At 43.3% G+C, this 18,240-nt stretch overlaps 1 pseudogene; it reads right to left on the bottom strand.

The window, feature by feature from the left end:
- Nucleotides 1–12,278: 12,278 nt before the first annotated feature.
- Nucleotides 12,279–12,920, bottom strand: LOC110328349 (annotated as a pseudogene).
- Nucleotides 12,921–18,240: the final 5,320 nt, after the last annotated feature.

The raw sequence follows: 18,240 nt of genomic DNA, 5'->3' as shown, positions 1-18,240 counted from the left end.
GGAGGCAGAGACAGGCGGATTTCTGAGTTCGAGGCCAGCCTGGTCTACAGAGTGAGTTCCAGGACAGCCAGGGCTATAGCAACCAATCTGCGGAAGTCTGCAGTATCGCAAAGAACAACTAAAGCACAGTTGAAAGAATAGCTAAGCCTGATGTTCTGTACAGCTTCAGAGGAAGTGTCATGAATACAGAAGAGGGCTTGGGGGGGGGGGAGAGAGAGAGAGAGAGAGAGAGAGAGAGAGGATCAAGGAAGGCTGGTATTTGTTTCTTTAAAACAACAACAACTTTTGGCATTATTTCCAGCACAAGAAACAATTTTGAAACAAATAGGTCAGTTCCTGAAGGAATTAGATAAAAATAACCAAAACCACACCTGAATGCACAGATGAAAGCCACCCTCAGGTGACAAGGTAGCCAAAGCCATGTGCTTGGTAAGAAGAGCAGGAAAGTCCATGGCTAGGAAGAGCCTGCCAGAGAATCAGAGACAACAGGGACAAGAGAATTTTCCTTCAAGAACAGAATCTGACCTAGGAACTTCCTCCGTGGTCAGGAGCGGTGGCTTAGTGATATGGCTAGTAATAGCTCTACACCAGTAGTCCACACGTACCTGAGGTAGCACGGCTATGGCTGTCTCGTTTACCCTTTTTTAGATAGGTGGTTTTTACTGCTATTTTCTTGGCCTTGCTCCACCACTGCATGGTGGGTGGATTTATTGGAGGTAGTAAGAAAATAGCTGCAATTCGTCCATAAGGAAACTCAGTCAGATCAATTAGGAAAAATCAAGGTCTATTTGTGGGTGCAAGGCCAGAGCTTTACCACTAAGCTCCTCTTCTGGCTCTGCTTTCCAGATTTTGAAACAAGCACCGCCATTTAATGGAATTGTCTGCATCTCCCTTAAAGAAGTGTGAGTAGTTTTGAGCGACAGGCTGACTATAGCAGAGCTCTCACCATCTTCCCGTTAGGCACAAGAGGTCTTTCTATGAGGTTTCATTGTAGCTGAGTTTTCTCCATTATAAAGACATGATGTGTGCACTTTTTGACGAAGGTATGACAGATCTCGAGATGAGCGGACTTGTCTTAGTCAGGGTTTCTATTCCTGCACAAAACATCATGACCAAGAAGCAAGTTGGGGAGGAAAGGGTTTATTCAGCTTACACTTTCCACATTGCTGTTGATCACCAAAGCAAGTCAGGACTGGAACTCAAGCAGGTCAGGAAGCAGAAGCTGATACAGAGGCCAAGGAGGAATGTTTCTTACTGGCTTGCTTCCCCTGACTTGCTCAACTTGCCTTCTTATAGAACCCAAGACTACCAGCCCAGGGATGGCACCCCCCACAATGGACCCTCCCCACCTTGATCACTAATTGAGAAAATGCCTTACAACTGGATCTCATGGAGGCATTTCCTTAACTGAGGCTCCTTTCTCTGTGATAACGCCAGCCTGTGTCAAGTTGGCACACAAAACCAGCAAGAACAGGAGTGGAAGCTGAAACTGTAAGGGTTAATTTTTCTTGTTTTTGTTTTTGTTTTTTTTTTTCTTTCATTTAATATGCATTGGCATTTTGCCTACATGTGTGTCCGTGCAAGGGTGTCAGATCACCTGGAACTGGAGTTATGGATAGTTGTGAGCTGTCATGTGGGTGCTCAGAATAGAACCTCATTCCTCTGGGAGAGCTGCCAGTGCTCTTAAACACTGAGCCATCTTTCCAGCCCAAGTTTTTTGTTTTTTTTGTTTTTGTTTTGTTTTGTTTGTCTTTTCAAGGTTTTGAACCTTGAAAATTCCCAACAAACCACATGGTGGCTCACAACCATCTGTAATGGGATCTGATGACCTCTTCTGGTGTGTCTGAAGACAGCGACAGTGTTCTTATATACATAAAATAAATAAATCTTTTAAAAAATCATAAATAAGTAAAAATTAAAATAAAAAGAAACATTAACTGATACATACCCTGAGTCATACTTTCTCAATATAATTATATACATCTATGTATATATGCTTATAAGTAATTATTATTGATAAGTGTTAATACTAAATTTTTATTTTAGTTGTTTTGTGGGATAGAGATGAGGCTGGTCTTGAACTTACTGTGAAGCCAGTGATGATGACTGACTTCTGACCCACCTGTTGATACTCCCCAGTAATTTGGTCACAGGTATGTCACCACATCAGCGTATTCGTTTTGTTTTCAGAGGGAAAGTTTTTTTTTTCTTTTTTGAAACAGGCTGACCTCAAACTTACAGTGATTCACCTGTCTCTGCCTCCCAAGTACTGAGATCATATGTGTGTCCCAGGAATGGTGGCACACATCTGGAATACACTTGGCACTCTTGGCATTTTTTGTAAAGTGTTATAGGTAAACAACCCAGGGCCTTGTGCATCCCAGGTAAACATTCTACCAGTTTAGCTACATTTGTTTTATGTATTCATTTTCTTGCTTTTTGAACTGGAGAAAGAATCTAGAGCTACACTTATGCTAAGGATATGCCCATTGAGCTACACCCCTAGTCCCTGTTTTTACTTTGTACATGGCTTAAGTACCACACCTCATTTACCAATTGCCTGCGGATAGACATTTAGGCTGTTACTAATCTTTTTTTTGTCTTGCAGTTTTTTATTTTCAGTTTTTTAAATTATTTTATTAGATATTTTCTTCATTTACATTTCAAATGCTATCCCGAATGTCCCCTATACCCTCCCACCACCCTGCTTCACTACCCACCCACTCCTACTTCTTGGCCCTGGCGTTCCCCTCTATGGGGCATATAAAGTCTGCAAGACCGAGGGGCCTCTCTTCCCAATGATGGCTGAATACGCCATCTTCTGCTATATATACAGCTAGAGACACGAGCTCTGGGGGTATTGGTTAGTTNCTTGCCTTCTTATAGAACCCAAGACTACCAGCCCAGGGATGGCACCCCCCACAATGGACCCTCCCCACCTTGATCACTAATTGAGAAAATGCCTTACAACTGGATCTCATGGAGGCATTTCCTTAACTGAGGCTCCTTTCTCTGTGATAACGCCAGCCTGTGTCAAGTTGGCACACAAAACCAGCAAGAACAGGAGTGGAAGCTGAAACTGTAAGGGTTAATTTTTCTTGTTTTTGTTTTTGTTTTTTTTTTTCTTTCATTTAATATGCATTGGCATTTTGCCTACATGTGTGTCCGTGCAAGGGTGTCAGATCACCTGGAACTGGAGTTATGGATAGTTGTGAGCTGTCATGTGGGTGCTCAGAATAGAACCTCATTCCTCTGGGAGAGCTGCCAGTGCTCTTAAACACTGAGCCATCTTTCCAGCCCAAGTTTTTTGTTTTTTTTGTTTTTGTTTTGTTTTGTTTGTCTTTTCAAGGTTTTGAACCTTGAAAATTCCCAACAAACCACATGGTGGCTCACAACCATCTGTAATGGGATCTGATGACCTCTTCTGGTGTGTCTGAAGACAGCGACAGTGTTCTTATATACATAAAATAAATAAATCTTTTAAAAAATCATAAATAAGTAAAAATTAAAATAAAAAGAAACATTAACTGATACATACCCTGAGTCATACTTTCTCAATATAATTATATACATCTATGTATATATGCTTATAAGTAATTATTATTGATAAGTGTTAATACTAAATTTTTATTTTAGTTGTTTTGTGGGATAGAGATGAGGCTGGTCTTGAACTTACTGTGAAGCCAGTGATGATGACTGACTTCTGACCCACCTGTTGATACTCCCCAGTAATTTGGTCACAGGTATGTCACCACATCAGCGTATTCGTTTTGTTTTCAGAGGGAAAGTTTTTTTTTTCTTTTTTGAAACAGGCTGACCTCAAACTTACAGTGATTCACCTGTCTCTGCCTCCCAAGTACTGAGATCATATGTGTGTCCCAGGAATGGTGGCACACATCTGGAATACACTTGGCACTCTTGGCATTTTTTGTAAAGTGTTATAGGTAAACAACCCAGGGCCTTGTGCATCCCAGGTAAACATTCTACCAGTTTAGCTACATTTGTTTTATGTATTCATTTTCTTGCTTTTTGAACTGGAGAAAGAATCTAGAGCTACACTTATGCTAAGGATATGCCCATTGAGCTACACCCCTAGTCCCTGTTTTTACTTTGTACATGGCTTAAGTACCACACCTCATTTACCAATTGCCTGCGGATAGACATTTAGGCTGTTACTAATCTTTTTTTTGTCTTGCAGTTTTTTATTTTCAGTTTTTTAAATTATTTTATTAGATATTTTCTTCATTTACATTTCAAATGCTATCCCGAATGTCCCCTATACCCTCCCACCACCCTGCTTCACTACCCACCCACTCCTACTTCTTGGCCCTGGCGTTCCCCTCTATGGGGCATATAAAGTCTGCAAGACCGAGGGGCCTCTCTTCCCAATGATGGCTGAATACGCCATCTTCTGCTATATATACAGCTAGAGACACGAGCTCTGGGGGTATTGGTTAGTTTATATTGTTGTTCTACCTATAGGGTTGCAGACCCCTTCAGCTCCTTGGGTACTTTCTCTAGCTCCTCCATTGGGGGCCCTGTGTTCCATCCAATAGCTGACTGTGTGTATCCACTTCAGTGTGCCAGGCACTGGCATAGCCTCACAAGAGGCCGCTCTATCAGGGTGTTACTAATCTCTTGCTACTGTCCTGCGTTCACGTTCTTTCCTCTGAAACCCTGCAAATGGGAAGACCTGGCCAGCTGCATGCCAGCACTACCCAGCTCAGCCCACTCGCTTACACTTTCTTTTAGTTTGTAGCCAAGGTATAAAGCTAAGATCTGCCCCTATTATTGTTCAGCATCCACTCTTGCAAAGTGTACATGGGAGAAACCCCAGCTTCCCGCCTAGAACAGGGACCTTTGCTCCAAGCTCCAAGCAGCATTAACTTTCCTGAGGCTCGAAGATACTGAAGATCGCTTCAAGAACTCAGCAGCACATGGTGACTTACAGTTCGTGAGTATGTACGGGTTTTCCCCCTAAATATATAATTTTCTCAATTACCAAAGAAAGCAACATGTACCTTTAGTTTAAAAATAGGACATGTGTCATAACTGTCTTTATTTTTTAAGATAAAAAACTGTTTTTCAAAAGACCGAATCAGCATGAAATGTTTTCTCCTTTCCAAATAATTTATTTTACATACTTCTAGTTAGTTTTCTTTTTTATTAAAATGTCTTATTATTTTTATTTGTGTATGTATGTACATGCTTTGACACAGTGTGGAGCTCAGAGGACAACCTGAGCCAATTTTCTTTCCATCATGCTGCCCCCAGGGATCAGTCATGTCTTCAGACTTGGCAGCAATGGCCCACTGGTGTCTTTCCAAGTTGAATTCCTAATGCTTTCCCATGTCAATACAAGTGTACTGACTCTGGTTATAGACGCTTGTGGGATGCTTAGTTTGTGATATGGGTTGCTAGGATACAACACAAACTCTGGTTCTAATAATTCCATAGCAAGTGCTCTTAACCAACAAGCCATCTCTTCTGCTCCTGATATTTACAATATATGTGAGTGTATGTGTGTGTGTGTGTGTGTGTGTGTGTGTGTGCGCGCGCGCGCACACACGTGCTTGTACTTATGGAAGTAAGAGGACAACTTTCAGGAGTTGGTTCTCTCTGTCCACAATATGAATTCCAGGGGTCAATCTCAGAACTCAGGTCTTTAGGATTGGTGGTATTTTTACCTGCTTAGCCATTTTGCCAACTCTATGTAGGCTTTTTTTTTTTCCTCTCTCTTTCTCAACAGAGTTTCACATACCCTGTCTGGTCTTGTACACACTGTTTAGTGAGGTTGATCTTGAAGTTCCTGAACTTCCTGCTTCCACCTTCCAGTGTGCACCATTATGCCTGGCTTGCTGTCCATTTTTAATAAAAAGCAAGTCCTTAAGCTTTGTGACTATTTATTTGAACTTTGTAATTAAGCTATTAGGACTAGAATATATCAGAGCAGATCCTACAGTTTTGGGCCAGGAGAGTCAGTTATTGATGATGCCACAGTTAACGTTAAGACATTCCACATAGAGACTCCCTCACTTTGCAGCAGGGAAGGGGGGAAGTTGTAGAGGCACAGACATAGTAAATACCATTCTTCTAGCACTTGGATTGCAGAAGTGAAACTGGCTGGCAGAAATGCCCATATTAGGAAATGGCTGGTTGTTAGGTGGCCGTAGTGTTAAACTTTTTATGGTGTGTTTGAAGGGAATTAATCAGAATGGGTTTTAACAGTTGTTTGTAACCACTCTATTCTCTTTCAAATCAGATCTCAGTATAGTTACAAGTTCATAAGAATCAAACTTCAGAGTGAGTATGATTTACTTAAAAAAAAAATAAATTGAAACTTGACTTCAGCTAAACAAACTGAAATCCCAGTTCGGTTTTTAAAATTTGGATTTCTGAATCAGGTTCCCAAATGAGCTTATCCATTTCTACCTGGAATTGGGTTAAAAGTCTGTGTTGTTGATTTGCATAAACCTTATATTCAACAAGTCTCCTTTCCATAGAACATGGAGCAAAGGCCTGGAGGGCAGACAACTTTTTAATTTCCATGGTACTGAATAAATTTCATTTTAATAGAATTTCAATAGCTCAAGAACAAAAACACAGGTGACAGCTCATGCTGGCGAGGATATGGAGCAAGGGGAACACTCTTCCATTGCTGGTAGGAATACAAACTTGTGTAGCCACTTTGGAAATTAATATGGCGATTTCTCAGAAAATTGGAAATTGGTCTACCTCAAGACACAGCTAATCACTCCTGGGCAGGGGCAGCCCAGACCCAGAAAGACAAACATGACTTGTGTCTAGCCCAGTTGTCATCTGAGAGCCTTCATCCAGCAGCTAATGGAAACAGATGCAGAGACCCACAGCCAAACATTAGAAGAAACTTGGGGAATCTTGCAGAAGATGGGGGAAAAGGACCGTAGGAGCCAGAGGGGTCAAGGACACCACAAGAAAACCCACAAAATCGACTAACCTGGTCTCACAGGGGCTCACAGAGACTGAACCAACAATCAGGGAGCCTGCATGGGACTGACCTAGGCTTATGCCACAGTTGTATAGCTTCATCTTCTTATGGGATCCCCTAACACTGGGAGCAGGGGCTGCCTCTAACTGTTTTGCCGGCTTTTGGGACCCCTCTTCTCATACTGGGTTGCTACTTCCAAGTCTTAATACAAAGGGAGGTGCCTAGTCTTACTGTAACTTGATAGGGCATGTTTGTTTGATATCCCTGGGAGGTCTGGCCTTTTCTGAAGAGAAACAAAGGAGGAATGGATGGGGGTGAGGAGGGGGTGAGGAGAAGTGAGGGGCAGGGACTGGGAGGAGAGGGAGGAGAGGAAACTGCAGTTGAGGTGTAAAAAAATATAATTTTTATTTTTTTAATTTTTAAAAACTATTTAAAATACAATTTTTAAAAATTTAAAAAAAATCTGTAGCTCTCATATTATATGTAGCTTTCTTTAGCAAAAGTCTAGGAATAAAATAGCATTAATTTTGCAACAGGTGCTTATGTGCTGTGTACAATAATGGAGACAATGCATTAGTCCACAAAAGTTCAGCAAACCAAAGCAAGCCTTTCTATTCTGTAACTGGGACGGGGTCTTCCCACTGAACTTCCTCCATAGTAGACTGCACTCTGTGATATCAGGGTTCTAGAACATCTACCTCGGGAGCATAGTGATTTTGAGATTAGCCTGGGCTACCTAATGAGATTATGTTTCAAAAACCACGTTATGGACCAGAGAACTAACTCAGCGGTGAAAAACTCTGGTTGCTCTTTCAAATTCCCAGCACACACAGGCCCACATGCTTACACACGTGAGAACACACACAGAGATACACACACATGTGCACACGTTGATCCATACACATGCACACATACACATCTACACACAGATTCACACACAGGTACACACATTCACACATGCATACACATCCATACTTACACATGCATATGCACACACACGTGCACACACACATACATGTACCAGCACACACACACACATACATACATACTCCCAGACATACCATTTAGTGTTGGCTCTTGAAAACAAAGATTTCTCATTTTAAAGACTTGTTTTTATTAATTATGTGTAGGGGTGGGAGTGTGTGCATGTAGGTATGTGCACATGAGTGCAGATGCCCATGTCTCTGGCCTTGGATCCCCTAGAGCTGGATCTATAAATAGTTATGTGGCACCATGTGGGCACTGGGAATTGAATTTCTGGTCCTTTGGAAGAGCACCACCAAATCCTGTTAACCTCTGAGCCATTTCTCTAGTCTTGAAAATAAAAATGTGTGGTGACTGCAAAGCCCGAGCCCGTGTAGGTATCTGTGGACACAGTTACATCAGAGATACTGCCAGCCAGCCAGTCTCATTGCCTGGCTGACCTCAGTGAACACCTTTCCCTCTTACTCTCAACACCACTTCGCTGGCCTCCGTTTTACCGGGACTCTCTTGGTTTGGAGGCACAGTTCTGTAACCAGCTATTTTGTTCTGGGACAGATGGCTCTGACAGTCTGTGGGACCACCTTGCTCCAGGCAACATGGAAATCTAGATGAACACTGCAAAGACAGCTTTCAATTAAATATCAAGGGAAGTGAAACAATATGTTGTGACTATAAAAAAAAATTGTATCACATTTTATTTATTTATTTGAAAGTGAAGCTGTTGGTCAGGCAGTGGTGGTGCATACCTTTAATCCCAGCACTTGGGAGGCAGAGGCAGGCAGATTTCTGAGTTTGAGGCCATGGTCTACAGAGTGAGTTTCAGGACAGCCAGGGCTAAACAGAAAATCCAAAAAAGAAAAAGAAAAAAAGAAAGAAAGAGAGAGAAAGTGAAGCTGTGGTCCACTTCTCACTTTGGAGTTCAGAAGACAACTTGCGGGAGTTAGTTTTCTCCTTCTACAACATGGGTTCCAGAGATCAACCTCAGGTCATCAGGTTTGACAGCAAAAGCCCTCGCTGGCTGAGCCATCTCTCCAGCCCTGACCCAGTATAATGTTTTAAATGAATGCTGATTCATTTTATGATTTGCCTTTCGCTTGTCATGTAGCTCTGACCTTTTCTATTCCCAGATAGAAGAGAATAAGGTCAAACTACTTCATCAGGATATTGACAAGCCTCAGACTGAAGCTTGGAAAGGACCGTGACAGGAAAGAATGTGCTTAAAGGAAAGAAAAATCAGAGAAGGGCTTGTTTGTTCATGGTCAGGGCTCATCACTGACATCAGCACCATCACTAACACACACATACACACAAACACACACACATGCAAACATACACACAAACACACACACATGCAAACACACACATACACACAAACACACTCACATTCACACAAACACACACACACACACACACACACAAACACACATATACGCATAGTTTTGAAACAGGGACGCACTTTGTACCCTAACAAAGCTGCCGTGGAATTTACTATGTAGCACATGCAAGCCTCAAACTCAAAGCAATTCCCTTGCCTTAGCCTCTTAAGCCCCTAAGCCTGACAGGGGTTGTCACTTGGAAAAAGTTTTCAAAGGTTAGCTTTGGCTCTCAGTAGGCACTAGTATTTTCCCCAAATTGATAGGCTGATGCCTGCTTTTATCACACAGGCAGATCACCAGATCCCAAATACCAAATGTCTAATTTAAAATCTAAACAGTTCTTTGAAAGAGAAGACTCCAAGAGGAGACCTGATGGGACATCCTCTTCCTGGGGGAATGACATTTTGTAAGCCCAAATAAAGCTGCAGATAATATTATTGAGACTCCACCTCACACACGATGAACCTTGCTGATTGTGTTAACTTGATACAATACTTCCAGGAACTCCTTCTGTCACATTCCTTCTCTGCACAGGTTACTATTAATACTACTTACTCAACAGAGGCTTAACACATGCCAGCAGAGGCTCCTGAGGGCATCCCTTGATCTCATGACCAGAGGAAACCTTTACCCTTTACTTATATTTTAAGTTTCCGTGATGGTTAAAGGTATAGCAACTTCACAGAAGTCTTTTCCAGTCTCATCAGGGCATTTAATCCCAGAAATACCCCTTGAGGACCAACACAAGCTGAAGAGGCAATAACTATTAACTTCAAAGGCTATGCATTGTATATGTCTTCTGGGTTCCTCGATTGACACCCATTCATATTGTACTTTTGTCTTTCAGTTAAAAGTATCTCCTGCACATTGGCATGTCCAAAGCACCATTGTCACTATTTTAGTGCTTTGGAGCCATTTTTAAGTAAAATTATGGTTCTTTGAACACAAGCACTATGACACTAGGACAGTAGACCTAAGAACTAGATGGTCACTAAGTAACATATGCAGGCTGGATACTCTTTTGACAAAAAGGGTGATTCCTATCCCGGATGGGAAGGCTCAGAATCCTGCAAGAGCTCATCATGCCATCAAAAACATAATGTAAAACCTTTGCACTGTTTATTTCTAAAATTTCCCCTTTATAATATTGGATCCAGACTGATCATTAACAACTAAAACTACAGGCTGGAGAGATGGCTTAGTGGTTAAGAGCACTCGCTGCTCTTCCAGAGGTCCTGAGTTCAATTCCCAGCAGCCACATAGTGACTCACAACCGTCTGAAGCTCTCTTCTGGTGTGTCTGAAGACACTGACAGTGTACTTATTTACATAAAATAAATAAAATTAGAAAAAAAACTAAAACCATATATGAAAGTCACAGGTAAAGAGAACAACTATAATAAAATTGGTGAAGATTATTCAACTGACATGTGAGAGACAGGCTGTGTAAAATTGTCTTTCATATATATCAATTATGCAATTTTTTGTTGTTGCCAATTGACAGAACTATAAGAAATTTGATGGAAGAGTGTCAGAACACAGTCCAAGATGGAGTCGAATGAGGGGACTTCTGAGTTCTTATGGAAAAACTGCAAGAAAACAAGAGTCTTATGACCTCAATTTCTTCAAAAACATGGAATTATTCTCGGGATGTGTTTAGTGCTGATCCCAGATGCAGTGGATAAGAGAGAGTTTACTTCAGATTACTCATTACGACTGGCTATTATTGTTTGCTTACATGCCTCTATGGGAAAACATGTTTTTCCTTGTGTAGTTTATCCTTGTGATCATACACTCAGTGAAGTTTCTTAAGCCTCAGGATATAAACTGTCTGATGCTCTGAATAAAGATAGCTATTACATGAAACTTCAGTCTGCCTCGTTTTTAAGGCTCCATTCTCTCACGTTCCACAGCCTTTAGAGTTGTAAACAGAAGGAAAAAAAGAAAACTTCATGGAGGAAATTAATGTAACTGGGCCAAATGTATGAAGATGAAAGGATGTGTGCCACTCTGTTCTTCGGTAGTTAGAAGTTCCAAGAACTGGGTTAGCCAAATCCACCTTGACCATTTTTTTTCTTTTGTTGCAGAATAACCCATCTCAAAAGGTTCTGGTTAACTATAAGACCATACATGGTATCTAGTTTTTCATTAGCCTGGGAGTTTGGTGGGGAATTCTGGTCTCAGCTCAGTCAAGCCTGGATGATCAAGAATGTCATGATTCTTGTGTCCAGAGATCAGCAAGCTATTTGTTCTAAGGGACCACACTTGGCCATGAGCAACTGATTAATATCAGATGGAGTGATTTCCTTGTGTGTGTTAGTCATCATATCAGTTGGGAGTTATTTATGTGACAGTAGGAACATGCCCAGTAACATGAGAGGGTTAGCCCCTATTACCATGACTCAAGCATCTTCTCATGGGAACATGCCCAGTGACATGAGAGGGTTAGCCCCTATTACCATGGCTCAAGCATCTTCTCATGGGAACATGCCCAGTGACATGAGAGGGTTAGCCCCTATTACCATGGCTCAAGCATCTTCTCACCTCACATTTGCTAATACCCCATTTCTTTTTTTTTTTTTTTAAGATTTATTTATTTATTTAATGTGAATACATTTTCACTTTCTTCAAACACAACAGAAAAGGGCACTGGATCCTGTTACAGATGGTTGTGAGCCACCATGTGGTAGCTGGGAATTGAACTAAGGGCCTCTTGAAGAGCAGTCAGTGCTCTTAACTGATGAGCCATCTCACCAGCAAACCCCCCCCCCCCATTTCTAAGAGAGGGAAAAAGAACACTTTTCTGTCTCAGCTACTATAGAGAAGGTTTTTTTCCTCATTGTATACGTTATTTAAAGCTACAAAATGATAAAGAATTAACAGATAGATGATAATTGGGTAGCATTAGTTAGATGTTTAAAACGACGTATTCACAAGCTCACAGATCCTTGTTTAGCACCAACACTCTATGTAGTCAAAGTCTGCTGGAATTTCAAAGTTTTTTTTTTTTTTATCAATTTTACTTTCTTCCAACCCAAATTTTCTTTTGGCCCAGGATTTTATTGCAAATATGTCATCAGTCCATCGATTGACAGCTTCTTTAGCTACTTTATTTGCTTGACGTTATCTCTTCCACAACCTGTGGGTCACATTCTCTGTATTTTTCAGCTTCTGCCTTAAGTTGTTCCCTTTGGTCTTGAAATGAAAAAAGTTCATGCTTTTGCAAGCATGGCTCATTCTTCCGTCTCTTGCCGGTCAAGTCTAGCTTTCTCAATGCTCTTCTGTAAATCTGCATGCTTCTGGCTTCCCTCTGATAGCTGAGAGTTCAGAGTCTCCAACTTGCGCTTCCTGGCATGAAGAACCTTGCTTGGAAAAGCCCAATAGTAATTGGACATCCCAATCCTCTCACAGTCAACCATACCATCAACTACCAAGTTCTGAAGGACTTCCTTCACTGACATGGCAGTGATGCCTGTCTCTTTGGGAGCAAGCTTCTCCAGGTCTTTCAGTTGGAATACATCTTTTGTCTCAAAAAAATATCTCCATCATCCGGGTTCTCTTTTCCTCCCCACTCAGTCCTCTTTTCTTTGACATGGTGCACATGTGGCAGCCTCCCTGATTGAGTCTGGCACCAATTACCACATGGGGTGCAAAGGAACAGAGGAACTGCAGGGGGAGGTGCAATGGCCCCTGGCGGCCCTCCGAGGGCAGCTCTATATAGAGAAGTTTTAATCCAGCAAGCAAGACCTCCTAAATCTGTGTGATCTAGATGAAATACAGACACACCCTTAGCACACAACTTTAATCCCTCTGGCTAGAATCTTTTAGTACACACCTTTAATCCCAAACAATGTCTAATTAAGGGGCAGACAAAATAAGTCAGAGAAAGATTTGACAGAGTGAATCAGAGTTGGGATAGACCAATTTTCAGGAGAAAAGCTATGAGAGAGAGAGAGAGAGAGAGAGAGAGAGAGAGAGAGAGAGAGAGAGAGAGAGNGAGAGAGAGAGAGAGAGAGAGAGAGAGAGAGAGAGAGAGAGAGAGGAGACAGAGAGGAGAGAAAGAAGGAGGGGAGAGGAAAGAGGAGGGCGGAGAGAGGAGAGAAAGAGAAGGAAGCAGGAGAAGGAGAGGGAGAGATCAGATCATCAGTGAGTTGAGAACTGAGGAAATGAGGAGTCAGTGCAATGAGTGCAGTGCAGCGGAGCTGAGCTCCTTCGTGAGTTCATGCAGTTGAGCTTGCAGAGGCAGTTGAAGTTGAAGCTAGAGGATAAGATGGAGCCAGATGATTAGAACAATTTGCCAGAGTCAGTTTGAGGCCAAGTAGAGCAATTCAGTGAGAAGCCGAGAGAAGCCAGATTGAATCAGTCGGCTTGGAGAGAAGTTTTGAGCCAGAACAGATGATTTGAACCAGTCACTCAGAGTTCAGAAAGAACTGGAAAGGGTGAGTGTATTCAACAGTAAACCTCTGTGATGACAATTATTACATCGGGCAAATAAAGGTTACATTTATAAGGTAGTGACATCATCCGGGTTGCTTTCCTGAGCCCACTACTGTAACCTGAAGAGAAGCTAAAACCAAAGAGATTGGCAAGAAGTTAGATCCTCCCAGGGTCCTGCAGACTATGTGATGGAATCTAAGTCTTGATCTCAAGAGCAGTGGGAAGTCGTAGGATGCTCTAGAAGGAAAAAGATCAAGCACTTTGGTTGAGAAGGTAACAGCAATACTTCTAGTTTTTTTTTATTTCTGTTTTTTAACTTTCTATTGATTCTTTGTGAGTTTCATGTCATGCACCCCAGTCCTGTTCATCTCCCCATTGCCTCATATCTACCCTTCACCCTTGTAACCTTCCATCCCCACAATAAAAACACACAAAACAAATACCCCCCCAAATAAATAAATAAAAGTGAAAAGAAAACATAGAGAACATCTCATCATGGAAGCCATAGTGTGTCACAGTGTGTCCCACAGTGTAGCCCTCTGCCTACACATCTTCACTTGCAAATGTTCATTGCAGTGAGTCATTTGTATGGTTTGAGATATCTGGCTTCTGCAACACCATCGATACTGGATCCTCACCAGGACTCCTCTTGGTTATTCTGTTGTTGCCCTGTGTCATGGAGATCCTGCAGCTTCGGACCAGCAGGACTGGCCCTTTAATGAGCCCCAACCATTCACAGAGTGTTGGGGTCCATTACCCCACAAACCACACAAACACTGATCTCAGTCAGACAGGGATGGTTGGTTGAATGCACACCCTAAGATTGATTGATCAGGACCATAGCTCAGAATTCAGGGGCTGAGGCTACAACCCAGAACAGTTTTCTATGTCAGCTTATAAAGGCTAAACCCACAAAAACCACAATGAGCTCATACACGGATGCTGGAAGTGCTGCCCAGTGGTCAGGCCATTTTAGACATAACAGTTCATATTGACCTTTAGTTTGATGAGTCCTATGTAAAGTTTTGTGGAATTTCCTAAGATTAACAAACCTCATACAGAACATAACAGGGTATATGGTCAGCATGACCCTGCTCTGAGTCAATTTATATTTCCATATCAATGACTGGCAGGCATATCATAGCAACAATATGAAATGGCTGGTGGGCATGGAACAAAATGGCTACAGCTATGCTAGGGGGCAGGCCTCAACAGATAATATATATTTTGGAGCCTGCCAATTCATAGGTCTAGATCTGGGCCTGGGTAGTAGCTGAGCTGATCAGCCTACCAGGTCTCCCTTATCCTCATCACAGCATGAGCTCCCCAGCTCTGCTCCAGATAGGCCACCCAGTACTGCCATCAGCAGGAGCTAAGGTCAGGTCTCATGCCCTCAGGGCCGGCTCACCTGCACCCACGCCTCCAGAGCCAGTGCCACTGTGCTACCCAGTCAAGGCAGGAAGCCCATTCTCCAGAGTGCTGCAGCCTGCAAGGGGCTGGGGCAGTCCTCTAACTCTCACACCCTCTGGGGTGGCTCACTGGTGCCTTTGCCACCAGGGCTAGCTCCACCGGGTTGCCCAGGTAAGGTGCAAGGCCCACTCTCCTGAGTGCTACTACTAGTGAGGGGCAAGGATAACTCTCCTGTTTTTATGGCCTTGAGGCCAGCTCCCCTGATTACCACAGGTGGGGGGGCATCATCACCAGCCCCCTCCCACCCTACCCCACCCCACACTCACACCACCTCATAGCAGAGAAGTGACAGGGCCAGCTCTCCCTCGATCATGCCCTCAAGACCAGCTCACCTATGCTCCCGTGACCAGGGCCAACACTACTGTGTCCAGGCGCAGGGCCCGATCTCCCCAGTGCTGCAGCTGGTAAAGAGCAGGAAGAGCTCTCCTGCACTCATGACCCTGTGGGCAGTGAGGAGGGGAGGGGTATCACCTCTGTGCCTGTGCCACCCCAAGGCAGATGAGTGGTGGGGTCAGCTCTTCCACACTCATGCCCTTGGGGCTAGCTCACTCACAGCAGGGTGAGCTCCATCCAAGGCAAGGCCCAGGCCCACTTCCCTGAGGTGGGCCAGGTCTCTCGGGTACTGTAGCCAGTGATGGGTAATACCAGCTCTTCACATCCCTTGGATAGCCACACCCCCAACCAGGGATGTCCTCATGTTGTCTAGTGGTGATATGAGCCACAGACACTAAAACTGATCCCTGCCACTTTGTAGCCTTGGACCTAGACATGGCCATCAGTGTCAGTTGGGGCTGGGACCTCACCATGGCCCCAGGTGACAGGGCTGACCACTCACAACAGTCTCTTCCTCGCCACCCTTAATCTCCAGTTCCATCTCTCTTCACAGTGCTAAAGCTTTTCCACTCTTCCTTCTCTCCTGTCTGACTACCACATACTCAAACATTGTGGTGGCTCCCATCGCAGGCTGGTCACATGGCTGGTGGGCCCCTTTGGTGATATCCTCCATCCTCAGTGGGTGGCATGGTGGAAGGTGAGTGTCTATGTCCTGCCTATGTCATGGCTAGAAGGCAGGTTTTTGAGTGGCATGGAGGTCTGGAGATCTCTGTATGCTGAGATATGCTGTGTGGTGGTAGGCAGGGCTCTGTGTGTCTGTGGCCTACCTGGGCCGTGAGGCAGAGAGCAGGCCTGTGGCTGGCTTTCCACATGTGGTACCACATGTGCTATGAGTAAACACAGGTCTCTGTTTGTCTTTCTCCTCCCATGCTGTGCTGCCTGGATTTGATTTGATGATTTGATTTTTATGATTCCTAGTCATAAAACAGCTTTGGCCACCAAGCCAGGCATCAAACTAGGATGAACCACACCACCAACAAGACTTTTCTTTGCCCATTGCCAGGGGAGAATACTTCTAAGTTTTAACAGGAAGAATAGTGAAATGTAACTCTTTAATCACAGAATCACAGAGTGTTGGGTGAAGGGAAAGGCTTTTTTTTTTTTTTTTAGAAAATAACGGAGACGGTGCTTCGAATGTATTCCTGTAAGTTCATGAACTGGACATTGGTCATCAATGCAATCATGTTAGTAGGTGAGGATATTACATCATGATGGGCCTGCCTCTGTAAGCAGATTAATGTTATTGCACTGAGAGACTAGGCAGGCTTCTTACAGAACCAAGTTTGTGCCTTTCTTGCTTTTTTGCTCTTCTTTCTGCCATGGGATAAAGAAGCGTGAAGGCCCCAGATAGGACCTGTCAATCTTAAGATGTCCTCACATGTGTGCAAAAATGTGTGGAGGTCAGAAGACAACCTCCGGTATCTTTTTCCCTCTGTGCTCTCCATCTTGGTTTTTGGATTTAGTGTGTCTCATTGGCCTGGGACTTGAATTTGGCTAGGCTCACTGGCCCCCAACCCCCAGGATCTACCTATCTCTCTGTCTCTGCGGCACTCTGGTTACAGGCACACACCACTGTGCCCAGCTTTCCCCCACCCCCATGGGTTCTGGGAATGGTATCAAGGCTCTGCTCGTGTACTGAGCACTTTAAAGGATTAGCTATTTTTCCAGCACCCTGTGTATTTGCTTTGTGGTTTGTTGTTTTTGTTTTTGTGGTTTTTGGTTTTTCAGGACAGGGTTTCTCAGAGCTGGCTGTCCTGGCACTCACTCTGTAGACCAGGCTGTTATCAAACTCACAGAGATTCACCTGCCACTTCCTCCTGAGTGCAGGGATTAAAAGCATGGGCCAACAAATAAACTGCCTGGCAGTTTGTTTTTGTTTTGTTTTCGAGACAGGGTTTCTCTGTATAGCCCTGGCTGTCCTGGAACTCACTTTGTACACCAGGCTGGCCTCAAACTCAGAAATCCATCTGCCTCTGCCTCCTGAGTGCTGGGATTAAAGGCATGTGCCATCACGTTGTTTTTTAATGAAGCACCCATTCTCCGGTATTCTGTTATAGTGATCAAGACAGAGTAGGAGGCTGGAAATAAAGCTTAGAAGCAGTGTTTGCCTAGCAAGTATGAGGCCTTACGTTCAATCCCCAAGACAAAACAAAAGAGAAGAAAACAAAATATACTAAGAGGGCTGGTGAGATGGCTCAGTGGGTAAGAGCACCCGACTGCCCTTCCGAAGGTTCGGAGTTCAAATCCCAGCAACCACATGGTTGCTCATAACCACCCATAACAAGATCTGACTCCCTCTTCTGGAGTGTCTGAAGACAGCTACAGTGTACTTACATATAATAAATAAATAAATAATTAATTGAAAAAAATACTAAGAAAGTAGGTGAAACATTAATTTGCTTGAATATTGAAAGATCCAATATTGCAAGAGGCTAACGGGAGATTTCTGAGAACTAAGAAGAGAAACTTAAGACTATATAAAAACATTTTGCTTTGAAGAAGGAGGAGGAAGCCAGGTGGTAGTGGCACATGCCTTTAATCCCAGCACTCGGGAGGCAGAGGCAGGTGGATTTCTGAGTTCGAGGCCAGCCTGGTCTACAAAGTGAGTTCCAGG

The sequence above is a fragment of the Mus pahari genome, chromosome 10 (genome assembly GCF_900095145.1).
Source record: "Mus pahari chromosome 10, PAHARI_EIJ_v1.1, whole genome shotgun sequence".
Taxonomy (NCBI): Eukaryota; Metazoa; Chordata; class Mammalia; order Rodentia; family Muridae; genus Mus; species Mus pahari.
Note: the sequence above shows the minus strand (reverse complement) of the source record. Positions and strands in the feature narration are given on the sequence as shown.